This window comes from Ursus americanus, chromosome 6, assembly GCF_024610735.1.
Source record: "Ursus americanus isolate L20-20 chromosome 6, mUrsAme1.1.p, whole genome shotgun sequence".
NCBI lineage: Eukaryota > Metazoa > Chordata > Mammalia > Carnivora > Ursidae > Ursus > Ursus americanus.
The window spans coordinates 65382841-65395340 of NC_142132.1; the positions used below are offsets into that span (position 1 = coordinate 65382841).

Here is a 12500-nt window from a genome sequence, read left to right on the forward strand (position 1 = left end):
GAGCCGGGTTGGGCAAGGTTGGGGGGGCGGGCCGCTGGCGGCAGAGGGAGTGGAAGGGAGGGCGAAGGGCAAGGAAAGGAAAAGAAAAGGAGAAAAGCCTACAGCACCCGGTATTCCCAGGCGGTCTCCCATCCAAGTACTAACCAGGCCCGACCCTGCTTAGCTTCCGAGATCAGACGAGATCGGGCGCGTTCAGGGTGGTATGGCCGTAGACGCCTGTGGCTGCCGCTCGGTGCCCCAAGAGCCTGCTCCGCCCCTCCCAGCCCCAGCCCCAGCCCCAGCCCCAGCCCAGCCCCTGCCGAGCGATTGTCAGCCCTCCTCGCCTGGCCTGTGCCTGGTGCCTGCCTGCCTGCCTGCCTGCCTGCCAGCACGCCCAGGGGACAAGATGCCTCCGGCACCCTGGAGCCGCGGAAGTCCGCGCGCTCTCCCGTCCCGGGACTCTCCTGCCGCGCCGCCGCTTGGCTCCCGGGATGGCAACGGGGTGGGTCGGGGCGCCGGGGGCGAGGCCCGAGGTGTTCTCAGAGCGCCCCCCAACCCCCCCGCCCTCCGCGGGGAGCACAACCCGCCCACTGGCCTTTCCTCCTCTCCCCGCCGCCGGGCTCAAAGCCCACCGGAAGCCTCGGGCGCCACCACAGACCATCATCACCATCCCAACCCCGTGGCCCTTCCTCCGCCACCCTTCCCCTCCCCACCCAGCGACACCAGGACCTGATCGAGAGACACCAGGGGCCGGCTCGCAATACGCAGACACACAGACACACAGGGAAAGACAGAGAGACACGGAGTGGGGGAACACTTAGGGGACACACTGGACGGGAGAGACGGGGAGGGACAGAGTGTGTGTGTGTGTGTGTGTGTGTGTGTGTGTGTGTGTGTGTGTCTGTGTGTCTCTGTGTGTGTGTGTGTGTGTGTGTGTCTGTGTGTGTGACAGAGAGAAAGAGAGAGAGAGATTAGATTATCCAACACACAGACCCTCTCACACCCCAGCACAGACACGCAGACCCCGACCCGGATGCGGACGGGGACAGGGACAGGGACAGAGACCCAGGTGCACACAGGTGACACACACCCACACACAGGGACACACAGGACGCTGTGTGGGCGCGGCAGCTAGCCCACGGGAGGGCGGTCGCGCTTGGGCGCGCTTTGGGCAAGGCGGCCGCGCCCTGGAGCTGCCATAGGAGCCCTCCCTCGGAGCCCGAGGACTTGCAGCCCAGGTGGCGGGAATCCCGATGGGCGGCCATTCCTGCCCAGCACCCCTCTGGCGTGGGGGCGTGCGAGGCATTCTTTCTTTTGCCCCGTCCTTTATTTTCTGGTGGCCCTTGTGGCCGTGGTGCGGGGCGCCCCGGGGTCTCGCTGAGGGAGCGAGCCTCGCTGTTCCGCTGAGACGGGGCGCGGAGTCGGGTGCCCACGGGGCCTGAGGCCCCGGGCGGTTGGCCATCTCGTGTCCTGTGCGCACGGAGCACGGACGCCCGGGCCCAGGGGCAAAGGGACGGTGACCGGTGCGAAGGAGGGCCATGCCCTTCTGGCGGGAGCGCAGCCCAGGGCTGGTGGGGAGAAGGTGTAGGCGGGCCCAGGCAGGAGGCGGGGCCGGCAGGCGGTTGGCCCGGGGCGCTGCGGTGGGCGGGCGGCCCAAGCGAACTGCTAGGGGCTCGGGAGAGGAGAGGGCCCGGAGGCAGGGAGGAGGCCGAGAACCCAGGGAGCGCACGCCTGCAGAGGCGGGGTCACGGCCCGCCCGGGGCTCCCGCGGTTCCTCTCGCCCGGGCCGCTTTCCCTCCACCCCCCTCCGCCGCCTCCGCCTCCGCTCGCGCCGCCCCCTGAGCGCCCACCGCCCTGCACACCAGCCCCCAGCCCGCACCCCGGGATAGGCTGTGGGCGTTCCTGGGGCTTGGAGGTGGAAGGGCTGGGCTGTGGGCGCCTGGCTGTGCCACGGGCACCCGCAGAGGGCCAGGGTTCCGCGTTGCGCTGCGCGTGTGGCGTGTGGCGTGTGGCGAGCGGGTCGGGCCCACCACGCATGGCCTGTGGTGAGGTGGGGGCACGTGGGGTTTGAATGGAGCCGGGTTGGGCAAGGTTGGGGGGGCGGGCCGCTGGCGGCAGAGGGAGTGGAAGGGAGGGCGAAGGGCAAGGAAAGGAAAAGAAAAGGAGAAAAGCCTACAGCACCCGGTATTCCCAGGCGGTCTCCCATCCAAGTACTAACCAGGCCCGACCCTGCTTAGCTTCCGAGATCAGACGAGATCGGGCGCGTTCAGGGTGGTATGGCCGTAGACGCCTGTGGCTGCCGCTCGGTGCCCCAAGAGCCTGCTCCGCCCCTCCCAGCCCCAGCCCCAGCCCCAGCCCCAGCCCCAGCCCAGCCCCTGCCGAGCGATTGTCAGCCCTCCTCGCCTGGCCTGTGCCTGGTGCCTGCCTGCCTGCCTGCCTGCCTGCCTGCCTGCCAGCACGCCCAGGGGACAAGATGCCTCCGGCACCCTGGAGCCGCGGAAGTCCGCGCGCTCTCCCGTCCCGGGACTCTCCTGCCGCGCCGCCGCTTGGCTCCCGGGATGGCAACGGGGTGGGTCGGGGCGCCGGGGGCGAGGCCCGAGGTGTTCTCAGAGCGCCCCCCAACCCCCCCGCCCTCCGCGGGGAGCACAACCCGCCCACTGGCCTTTCCTCCTCTCCCCGCCGCCGGGCTCAAAGCCCACCGGAAGCCTCGGGCGCCACCACAGACCATCATCACCATCCCAACCCCGTGGCCCTTCCTCCGCCACCCTTCCCCTCCCCACCCAGCGACACCAGGACCTGATCGAGAGACACCAGGGGCCGGCTCGCAATACGCAGACACACAGACACACAGGGAAAGACAGAGAGACACGGAGTGGGGGAACACTTAGGGGACACACTGGACGGGAGAGACGGGGAGGGACAGAGTGTGTGTGTGTGTGTGTGTGTGTGTGTCTGTGTGTCTGTGTGTCTCTGTGTGTGTGTGTGTGTGTGTCTGTGTGTGTGACAGAGAGAAAGAGAGAGAGAGATTAGATTATCCAACACACAGACCCTCTCACACCCCAGCACAGACACGCAGACCCCGACCCGGATGCGGACGGGGACAGGGACAGAGACCCAGGTGCACACAGGTGACACACACCCACACACAGGGACACACAGGACGCTGTGTGGGCGCGGCAGCTAGCCCACGGGAGGGCGGTCGCGCTTGGGCGCGCTTTGGGCAAGGCGGCCGCGCCCTGGAGCTGCCATAGGAGCCCTCCCTCGGAGCCCGAGGACTTGCAGCCCAGGTGGCGGGAATCCCGATGGGCGGCCATTCCTGCCCAGCACCCCTCTGGCGTGGGGGGCGTGCGAGGCATTCTTTCTTTTGCCCCGTCCTTTATTTTCTGGTGGCCCTTGTGGCCGTGGTGCGGGGCGCCCCGGGGTCTCGCTGAGGGAGCGAGCCTCGCTGTTCCGCTGAGACGGGGCGCGGAGTCGGGTGCCCACGGGGCCTGAGGCCCCGGGCGGTTGGCCATCTCGTGTCCTGTGCGCACGGAGCACGGACGCCCGGGCCCAGGGGCAAAGGGACGGTGACCGGTGCGAAGGAGGGCCATGCCCTTCTGGCGGGAGCGCAGCCCAGGGCTGGTGGGGAGAAGGTGTAGGCGGGCCCAGGCAGGAGGCGGGGCCGGCAGGTGGTTGGCCCGGGGCGCTGCGGTGGGCGGGCGGCCCAAGCGAACTGCTAGGGGCTCGGGAGAGGAGAGGGCCCGGAGGCAGGGAGGAGGCCGAGAACCCAGGGAGCGCACGCCTGCAGAGGCGGGGTCACGGCCCGCCCGGGGCTCCCGCGGTTCCTCTCGCCCGGGCCGCTTTCCCTCCACCCTCCTCCGCCGCCTCCGCCTCCGCTCGCGCCGCCCCCTGAGCGCCCACCGCCCTGCACACCAGCCCCCAGCCCGCACCCCGGGATAGGCTGTGGGCGTTCCTGGGGCTTGGAGGTGGAAGGGCTGGGCTGTGGGCGCCTGGCTGTGCCACGGGCACCCGCAGAGGGCCAGGGTTCCGCGTTGCGCTGCGCGTGTGGCGTGTGGCGTGTGGCGAGCGGGTCGGGCCCACCACGCATGGCCTGTGGTGAGGTGGGGGCACGTGGGGTTTGAATGGAGCCGGGTTGGGCAAGGTTGGGGGGGCGGGCCGCTGGCGGCAGAGGGAGTGGAAGGGAGGGCGAAGGGCAAGGAAAGGAAAAGAAAAGGAGAAAAGCCTACAGCACCCGGTATTCCCAGGCGGTCTCCCATCCAAGTACTAACCAGGCCCGACCCTGCTTAGCTTCCGAGATCAGACGAGATCGGGCGCGTTCAGGGTGGTATGGCCGTAGACGCCTGTGGCTGCCGCTCGGTGCCCCAAGAGCCTGCTCCGCCCCTCCCAGCCCCAGCCCCAGCCCCAGCCCCAGCCCCAGCCCAGCCCCTGCCGAGCGATTGTCAGCCCTCCTCGCCTGGCCTGTGCCTGGTGCCTGCCTGCCTGCCTGCCTGCCTGCCTGCCTGCCAGCACGCCCAGGGGACAAGATGCCTCCGGCACCCTGGAGCCGCGGAAGTCCGCGCGCTCTCCCGTCCCGGGACTCTCCTGCCGCGCCGCCGCTTGGCTCCCGGGATGGCAACGGGGTGGGTCGGGGCGCCGGGGGCGAGGCCCGAGGTGTTCTCAGAGCGCCCCCCAACCCCCCCGCCCTCCGCGGGGAGCACAACCCGCCCACTGGCCTTTCCTCCTCTCCCCGCCGCCGGGCTCAAAGCCCACCGGAAGCCTCGGGCGCCACCACAGACCATCATCACCATCCCAACCCCGTGGCCCTTCCTCCGCCACCCTTCCCCTCCCCACCCAGCGACACCAGGACCTGATCGAGAGACACCAGGGGCCGGCTCGCAATACGCAGACACACAGACACACAGGGAAAGACAGAGAGACACGGAGTGGGGGAACACTTAGGGGACACACTGGACGGGAGAGACGGGGAGGGACAGAGTGTGTGTGTGTGTGTGTGTGTGTGTGTGTCTGTGTGTCTCTGTGTGTGTGTGTGTGTGTGTCTGTGGGTGTGACAGAAAGAGAGAGAGAGATTAGATTATCCAACACACAGACCCTCTCACACCCCAGCACAGACACGCAGACCCCGACCCGGATGCGGACGGGGACAGGGACAGGGACAGAGACCCAGGTGCACACAGGTGACACACACCCACACACAGGGACACACAGGACGCTGTGTGGGCGCGGCAGCTAGCCCACGGGAGGGCGGTCGCGCTTGGGCGCGCTTTGGGCAAGGCGGCCGCGCCCTGGAGCTGCCATAGGAGCCCTCCCTCGGAGCCCGAGGACTTGCAGCCCAGGTGGTGGGAATCCCGATGGGCGGCCATTCCTGCCCAGCACCCCTCTGGCGTGGGGGCGTGCGAGGCATTCTTTCTTTTGCCCCGTCCTTTATTTTCTGGTGGCCCTTGTGGCCGTGGTGCGGGGCGCCCCGGGGTCTCGCTGAGGGAGCGAGCCTCGCTGTTCCGCTGAGACGGGGCGCGGAGTCGGGTGCCCACGGGGCCTGAGGCCCCGGGCGGTTGGCCATCTCGTGTCCTGTGCGCACGGAGCACGGACGCCCGGGCCCAGGGGCAAAGGGACGGTGACCGGTGCGAAGGAGGGCCATGCCCTTCTGGCGGGAGCGCAGCCCAGGGCTGGTGGGGAGAAGGTGTAGGCGGGCCCAGGCAGGAGGCGGGGCCGGCAGGCGGTTGGCCCGGGGCGCTGCGGTGGGCGGGCGGCCCAAGCGAACTGCTAGGGGCTCGGGAGAGGAGAGGGCCCGGAGGCAGGGAGGAGGCCGAGAACCCAGGGAGCGCACGCCTGCAGAGGCGGGGTCACGGCCCGCCCGGGGCTCCCGCGGTTCCTCTCGCCCGGGCCGCTTTCCCTCCACCCCCCTCCGCCGCCTCCGCCTCCGCTCGCGCCGCCCCCTGAGCGCCCACCGCCCTGCACACCAGCCCCCAGCCCGCACCCCGGGATAGGCTGTGGGCGTTCCTGGGGCTTGGAGGTGGAAGGGCTGGGCTGTGGGCGCCTGGCTGTGCCACGGGCACCCGCAGAGGGCCAGGGTTCCGCGTTGCGCTGCGCGTGTGGCGTGTGGCGTGTGGCGAGCGGGTCGGGCCCACCACGCATGGCCTGTGGTGAGGTGGGGGCACGTGGGGTTTGAATGGAGCCGGGTTGGGCAAGGTTGGGGGGGCGGGCCGCTGGCGGCAGAGGGAGTGGAAGGGAGGGCGAAGGGCAAGGAAAGGAAAAGAAAAGGAGAAAAGCCTACAGCACCCGGTATTCCCAGGCGGTCTCCCATCCAAGTACTAACCAGGCCCGACCCTGCTTAGCTTCCGAGATCAGACGAGATCGGGCGCGTTCAGGGTGGTATGGCCGTAGACGCCTGTGGCTGCCGCTCGGTGCCCCAAGAGCCTGCTCCGCCCCTCCCAGCCCCAGCCCCAGCCCCAGCCCCAGCCCCAGCCCCAGCCCAGCCCCTGACGAGCGATTGTCAGCCCTCCTCGCCTGGCCTGTGCCTGGTGCCTGCCTGCCTGCCTGCCTGCCTGCCAGCACGCCCAGGGGACAAGATGCCTCCGGCACCCTGGAGCCGCGGAAGTCCGCGCGCTCTCCCGTCCCGGGACTCTCCTGCCGCGCCGCCGCTTGGCTCCCGGGATGGCAACGGGGTGGGTCGGGGCGCCGGGGGCGAGGCCCGAGGTGTTCTCAGAGCGCCCCCAACCCCCCCGCCCTCCGCGGGGAGCACAACCCGCCCACTGGCCTTTCCTCCTCTCCCCGCCGCCGGGCTCAAAGCCCACCGGAAGCCTCGGGCGCCACCACAGACCATCATCACCATCCCAACCCCGTGGCCCTTCCTCCGCCACCCTTCCCCTCCCCACCCAGCGACACCAGGACCTGATCGAGAGACACCAGGGGCCGGCTCGCAATACGCAGACACACAGACACACAGGGAAAGACAGAGAGACACGGAGTGGGGGAACACTTAGGGGACACACTGGACGGGAGAGACGGGGAGGGACAGAGTGTGTGTGTGTGTGTGTGTGTGTGTGTGTGTGTGTCTGTGTGTCTCTGTGTGTGTGTGTGTGTGTGTCTGTGTGTGTGACAGAGAGAAAGAGAGAGAGAGATTAGATTATCCAACACACAGACCCTCTCACACCCCAGCACAGACACGCAGACCCCGACCCGGATGCGGACGGGGACAGGGACAGGGACAGAGACCCAGGTGCACACAGGTGACACACACCCACACACAGGGACACACAGGACGCTGTGTGGGCGCGGCAGCTAGCCCGCGGGAGGGCGGTCGCGCTTGGGCGCGCTTAGGGCAAGGCGGCCGCGCCCTGGAGCTGCCATAGGAGCCCTCCCTCGGAGCCCGAGGACTTGCAGCCCAGGTGGCGGGAATCCCGATGGGCGGCCATTCCTGCCCAGCACCCCTCTGGCGTGGGGGCGTGCGAGGCATTCTTTCTTTTGCCCCGTCCTTTATTTTCTGGTGGCCCTTGTGGCCGTGGTGCGGGGCGCCCCGGGGTCTCGCTGAGGGAGCGAGCCTCGCTGTTCCGCTGAGACGGGGTGCGGAGTCGGGTGCCCACGGGGCCTGAGGCCCCGGGCGGTTGGCCATCTCGTGTCCTGTGCGCACGGAGCACGGACGCCCGGGCCTAGGGGCAAAGGGACGGTGACCGGTGCGAAGGAGGGCCATGCCCTTCTGGCGGGAGCGCAGCCCAGGGCTGGTGGGGAGAAGGTGTAGGCGGGCCCAGGCAGGAGGCGGGGCCGGCAGGCGGTTGGCCCGGGGCGCTGCGGTGGGCGGGCGGCCCAAGCGAACTGCTAGGGGCTCGGGAGAGGAGAGGGCCCGGAGGCAGGGAGGAGGCCGAGAACCCAGGGAGCGCACGCCTGCAGAGGCGGGGTCACGGCCCGCCCGGGGCTCCCGCGGTTCCTCTCACCCGGGCCGCTTTCCCTCCACCCCCCTCCGCCGCCTCCGCCTCCGCTCGCGCCGCCCCCTGAGCGCCCACCGCCCTGCACACCAGCCCCCAGCCCGCACCCCGGGATAGGCTGTGGGCGTTCCTGGGGCTTGGAGGTGGAAGGGCTGGGCTGTGGGCGCCTGGCTGTGCCACGGGCACCCGCAGAGGGCCAGGGTTCCGCGTTGCGCTGCGCGTGTGGCGTGTGGCGTGTGGCGAGCGGGTCGGGCCCACCACGCATGGCCTGTGGTGAGGTGGGGGCACGTGGGGTTTGAATGGAGCCGGGTTGGGCAAGGTTGGGGGGGCGGGCCGCTGGCGGCAGAGGGAGTGGAAGGGAGGGCGAAGGGCAAGGAAAGGAAAAGAAAAGGAGAAAAGCCTACAGCACCCGGTATTCCCAGGCGGTCTCCCATCCAAGTACTAACCAGGCCCGACCCTGCTTAGCTTCCGAGATCAGACGAGATCGGGGGCGTTCAGGGTGGTATGGCCGTAGACGCCTGTGGCTGCCGCTCGGTGCCCCAAGAGCCTGCTCCGCCCCTCCCAGCCCCAGCCCCAGCCCCAGCCCCAGCCCAGCCCCTGCCGAGCGATTGTCAGCCCTCCTCGCCTGGCCTGTGCCTGGTGCCTGCCTGCCTGCCTGCCTGCCTGCCTGCCTGCCTGCCAGCACGCCCAGGGGACAAGATGCCTCCGGCACCCTGTAGCCGCGGAAGTCCGCGCGCTCTCCCGTCCCGGGACTCTCCTGCCGCGCCGCCGCTTGGCTCCCGGGATGGCAACGGGGTGGGTCGGGGCGCCGGGGGCGAGGCCCGAGGTGTTCTCAGAGCGCCCCCCAACCCCCCCGCCCTCCGCGGGGAGCACAACCCGCCCACTGGCCTTTCCTCCTCTACCCGCCGCCGGGCTCAAAGCCCACCGGAAGCCTCGGGCGCCACCACAGACCATCATCACCATCCCAACCCCGTGGCCCTTCCTCCGCCACCCTTCCCCTCCCCACCCAGCGACACCAGGACCTGATCGAGAGACACCAGGGGCCGGCTCGCAATACGCAGACACACAGACACAGGGAAAGACAGAGAGACACGGAGTGGGGGAACACTTAGGGGACACACTGGACGGGAGAGACGGGGAGGGACAGAGTGTGTGTGTGTGTGTGTGTGTGTGTGTGTGTGTGTCTGTGTGTCTCTGTGTGTGTGTGTGTGTGTGTGTCTGTGTGTGTGACAGAGAGAAAGAGAGAGAGAGATTAGATTATCCAACACACAGACCCTCTCACACCCCAGCACAGACACGCAGACCCCGACCCGGATGCGGACGGGGACAGGGACAGGGACAGAGACCCAGGTGCACACAGGTGACACACACCCACACACAGGGACACACAGGACGCTGTGTGGGCGCGGCAGCTAGCCCACGGGAGGGCGGTCGCGCTTGGGCGCGCTTTGGGCAAGGCGGCCGCGCCCTGGAGCTGCCATAGGAGCCCTCCCTCGGAGCCCGAGGACTTGCAGCCCAGGTGGCGGGAATCCCGATGGGCGGCCATTCCTGCCCAGCACCCCTCTGGCGTGGGGGCGTGCGAGGCATTCTTTCTTTTGCCCCGTCCTTTATTTTCTGGTGGCCCTTGTGGCCGTGGTGCGGGGCGCCCCGGGGTCTCGCTGAGGGAGCGAGCCTCGCTGTTCCGCTGAGACGGGGCGCGGAGTCGGGTGCCCACGGGGCCTGAGGCCCCGGGCGGTTGGCCATCTCGTGTCCTGTGCGCACGGAGCACGGACGCCCGGGCCCAGGGGCAAAGGGACGGTGACCGGTGCGAAGGAGGGCCATGCCCTTCTGGCGGGAGCGCAGCCCAGGGCTGGTGGGGAGAAGGTGTAGGCGGGCCCAGGCAGGAGGCGGGGCCGGCAGGCGGTTGGCCCGGGGCGCTGCGGTGGGCGGGCGGCCCAAGCGAACTGCTAGGGGCTCGGGAGAGGAGAGGGCCCGGAGGCAGGGAGGAGGCCGAGAACCCAGGGAGCGCACGCCTGCAGAGGCGGGGTCACGGCCCGCCCGGGGCTCCCGCGGTTCCTCTCACCCGGGCCGCTTTCCCTCCACCCCCCTCCGCCGCCTCCGCCTCCGCTCGCGCCGCCCCCTGAGCGCCCACCGCCCTGCACACCAGCCCCCAGCCCGCACCCCGGGATAGGCTGTGGGCGTTCCTGGGGCTTGGAGGTGGAAGGGCTGGGCTGTGGGCGCCTGGCTGTGCCACGGGCACCCGCAGAGGGCCAGGGTTCCGCGTTGCGCTGCGCGTGTGGCGTGTGGCGTGTGGCGAGCGGGTCGGGCCCACCACGCATGGCCTGTGGTGAGGTGGGGGCACGTGGGGTTTGAATGGAGCCGGGTTGGGCAAGGTTGGGGGGGCGGGCCGCTGGCGGCAGAGGGAGTGGAAGGGAGGGCGAAGGGCAAGGAAAGGAAAAGAAAAGGAGAAAAGCCTACAGCACCCGGTATTCCCAGGCGGTCTCCCATCCAAGTACTAACCAGGCCCGACCCTGCTTAGCTTCCGAGATCAGACGAGATCGGGCGCGTTCAGGGTGGTATGGCCGTAGACGCCTGTGGCTGCCGCTCGGTGCCCCAAGAGCCTGCTCCGCCCCTCCCAGCCCCAGCCCCAGCCCCAGCCCCAGCCCAGCCCCTGCCGAGCGATTGTCAGCCCTCCTCGCCTGGCCTGTGCCTGGTGCCTGCCTGCCTGCCTGCCTGCCTGCCTGCCTGCCAGCACGCCCAGGGGACAAGATGCCTCCGGCACCCTGGAGCCGCGGAAGTCCGCGCGCTCTCCCGTCCCGGGACTCTCCTGCCGCGCCGCCGCTTGGCTCCCGGGATGGCAACGGGGTGGGTCGGGGCGCCGGGGGCGAGGCCCGAGGTGTTCTCAGAGCGCCCCCAACCCCCCCGCCCTCCGCGGGGAGCACAACCCGCCCACTGGCCTTTCCTCCTCTCCCCGCCGCCGGGCTCAAAGCCCACCGGAAGCCTCGGGCGCCACCACAGACCATCATCACCATCCCAACCCCGTGGCCCTTCCTCCGCCACCCTTCCCCTCCCCACCCAGCGACACCAGGACCTGATCGAGAGACACCAGGGGCCGGCTCGCAATACGCAGACACACAGACACACAGGGAAAGACAGAGAGACACGGAGTGGGGGAACACTTAGGGGACACACTGGACGGGAGAGACGGGGAGGGACAGAGTGTGTGTGTGTGTGTGTGTGTGTGTGTGTGTGTGTGTGTGTCTGTGTGTCTCTGTGTGTGTGTGTGTGTGTGTCTGTGTGTGTGACAGAGAGAAAGAGAGAGAGAGATTAGATTATCCAACACACAGACCCTCTCACACCCCAGCACAGACACGCAGACCCCGACCCGGATGCGGACGGGGACAGGGACAGGGACAGAGACCCAGGTGCACACAGGTGACACACACCCACACACAGGGACACACAGGACGCTGTGTGGGCGCGGCAGCTAGCCCGCGGGAGGGCGGTCGCGCTTGGGCGCGCTTAGGGCAAGGCGGCCGCGCCCTGGAGCTGCCATAGGAGCCCTCCCTCGGAGCCCGAGGACTTGCAGCCCAGGTGGCGGGAATCCCGATGGGCGGCCATTCCTGCCCAGCACCCCTCTGGCGTGGGGGCGTGCGAGGCATTCTTTCTTTTGCCCCGTCCTTTATTTTCTGGTGGCCCTTGTGGCCGTGGTGCGGGGCGCCCCGGGGTCTCGCTGAGGGAGCGAGCCTCGCTGTTCCGCTGAGACGGGGTGCGGAGTCGGGTGCCCACGGGGCCTGAGGCCCCGGGCGGTTGGCCATCTCGTGTCCTGTGCGCACGGAGCACGGACGCCCGGGCCTAGGGGCAAAGGGACGGTGACCGGTGCGAAGGAGGGCCATGCCCTTCTGGCGGGAGCGCAGCCCAGGGCTGGTGGGGAGAAGGTGTAGGCGGGCCCAGGCAGGAGGCGGGGCCGGCAGGCGGTTGGCCCGGGGCGCTGCGGTGGGCGGGCGGCCCAAGCGAACTGCTAGGGGCTCGGGAGAGGAGAGGGCCCGGAGGCAGGGAGGAGGCCGAGAACCCAGGGAGCGCACGCCTGCAGAGGCGGGGTCACGGCCCGCCCGGGGCTCCCGCGGTTCCTCTCACCCGGGCCGCTTTCCCTCCACCCCCCTCCGCCGCCTCCGCCTCCGCTCGCGCCGCCCCCTGAGCGCCCACCGCCCTGCACACCAGCCCCCAGCCCGCACCCCGGGATAGGCTGTGGGCGTTCCTGGGGCTTGGAGGTGGAAGGGCTGGGCTGTGGGCGCCTGGCTGTGCCACGGGCACCCGCAGAGGGCCAGGGTTCCGCGTTGCGCTGCGCGTGTGGCGTGTGGCGTGTGGCGAGCGGGTCGGGCCCACCACGCATGGCCTGTGGTGAGGTGGGGGCACGTGGGGTTTGAATGGAGCCGGGTTGGGCAAGGTTGGGGGGGCGGGCCGCTGGCGGCAGAGGGAGTGGAAGGGAGGGCGAAGGGCAAGGAAAGGAAAAGAAAAGGAGAAAAGCCTACAGCACCCGGTATTCCCAGGCGGTCTCCCATCCAAGTACTAACCAGGCCCGACCCTGCTTAGCTTCCGAGATCAGACGAGATCGGGGGCGTT

General features: G+C 69.8%; 7 non-coding genes across 7 annotated transcripts in view; all 7 read right to left on the minus strand.

The window, feature by feature from the left end:
• Nucleotides 1–95: 95 nt before the first annotated feature.
• On the minus strand, nucleotides 96–214 carry LOC148109963 (5S ribosomal RNA). Its single transcript, XR_015725011.1, has one exon. It is a non-coding gene; the product is annotated as a 5S ribosomal RNA (ribosomal RNA).
• A 1934-nt stretch (nucleotides 215–2148) lies between these two features.
• Nucleotides 2149–2267, minus strand: LOC148109964 (5S ribosomal RNA). The gene has a single exon (XR_015725012.1). It is a non-coding gene; the product is annotated as a 5S ribosomal RNA (ribosomal RNA).
• A 1931-nt stretch (nucleotides 2268–4198) lies between these two features.
• LOC148109965 (5S ribosomal RNA) lies at nucleotides 4199–4317 on the minus strand. The gene has a single exon (XR_015725013.1). It is a non-coding gene; the product is annotated as a 5S ribosomal RNA (ribosomal RNA).
• Nucleotides 4318–6243: 1926 nt separating this feature from the next.
• On the minus strand, nucleotides 6244–6362 carry LOC148109966 (5S ribosomal RNA). Its single transcript, XR_015725014.1, has one exon. It is a non-coding gene; the product is annotated as a 5S ribosomal RNA (ribosomal RNA).
• Nucleotides 6363–8295: 1933 nt separating this feature from the next.
• Nucleotides 8296–8414, minus strand: LOC148109967 (5S ribosomal RNA). The gene has a single exon (XR_015725053.1). It is a non-coding gene; the product is annotated as a 5S ribosomal RNA (ribosomal RNA).
• Nucleotides 8415–10348: 1934 nt separating this feature from the next.
• On the minus strand, nucleotides 10349–10467 carry LOC148109968 (5S ribosomal RNA). The gene has a single exon (XR_015725015.1). It is a non-coding gene; the product is annotated as a 5S ribosomal RNA (ribosomal RNA).
• A 1935-nt stretch (nucleotides 10468–12402) lies between these two features.
• The window catches only part of LOC148109969 (5S ribosomal RNA), a 119-nt gene continuing 21 nt past the window's right edge, over nucleotides 12403–12500 (minus strand). Inside the window, exon 1 of the ribosomal RNA XR_015725054.1 lies at nucleotides 12403–12500. This exon is cut by the window's right edge and continues 21 nt beyond it. This is a non-coding gene — a ribosomal RNA (5S ribosomal RNA).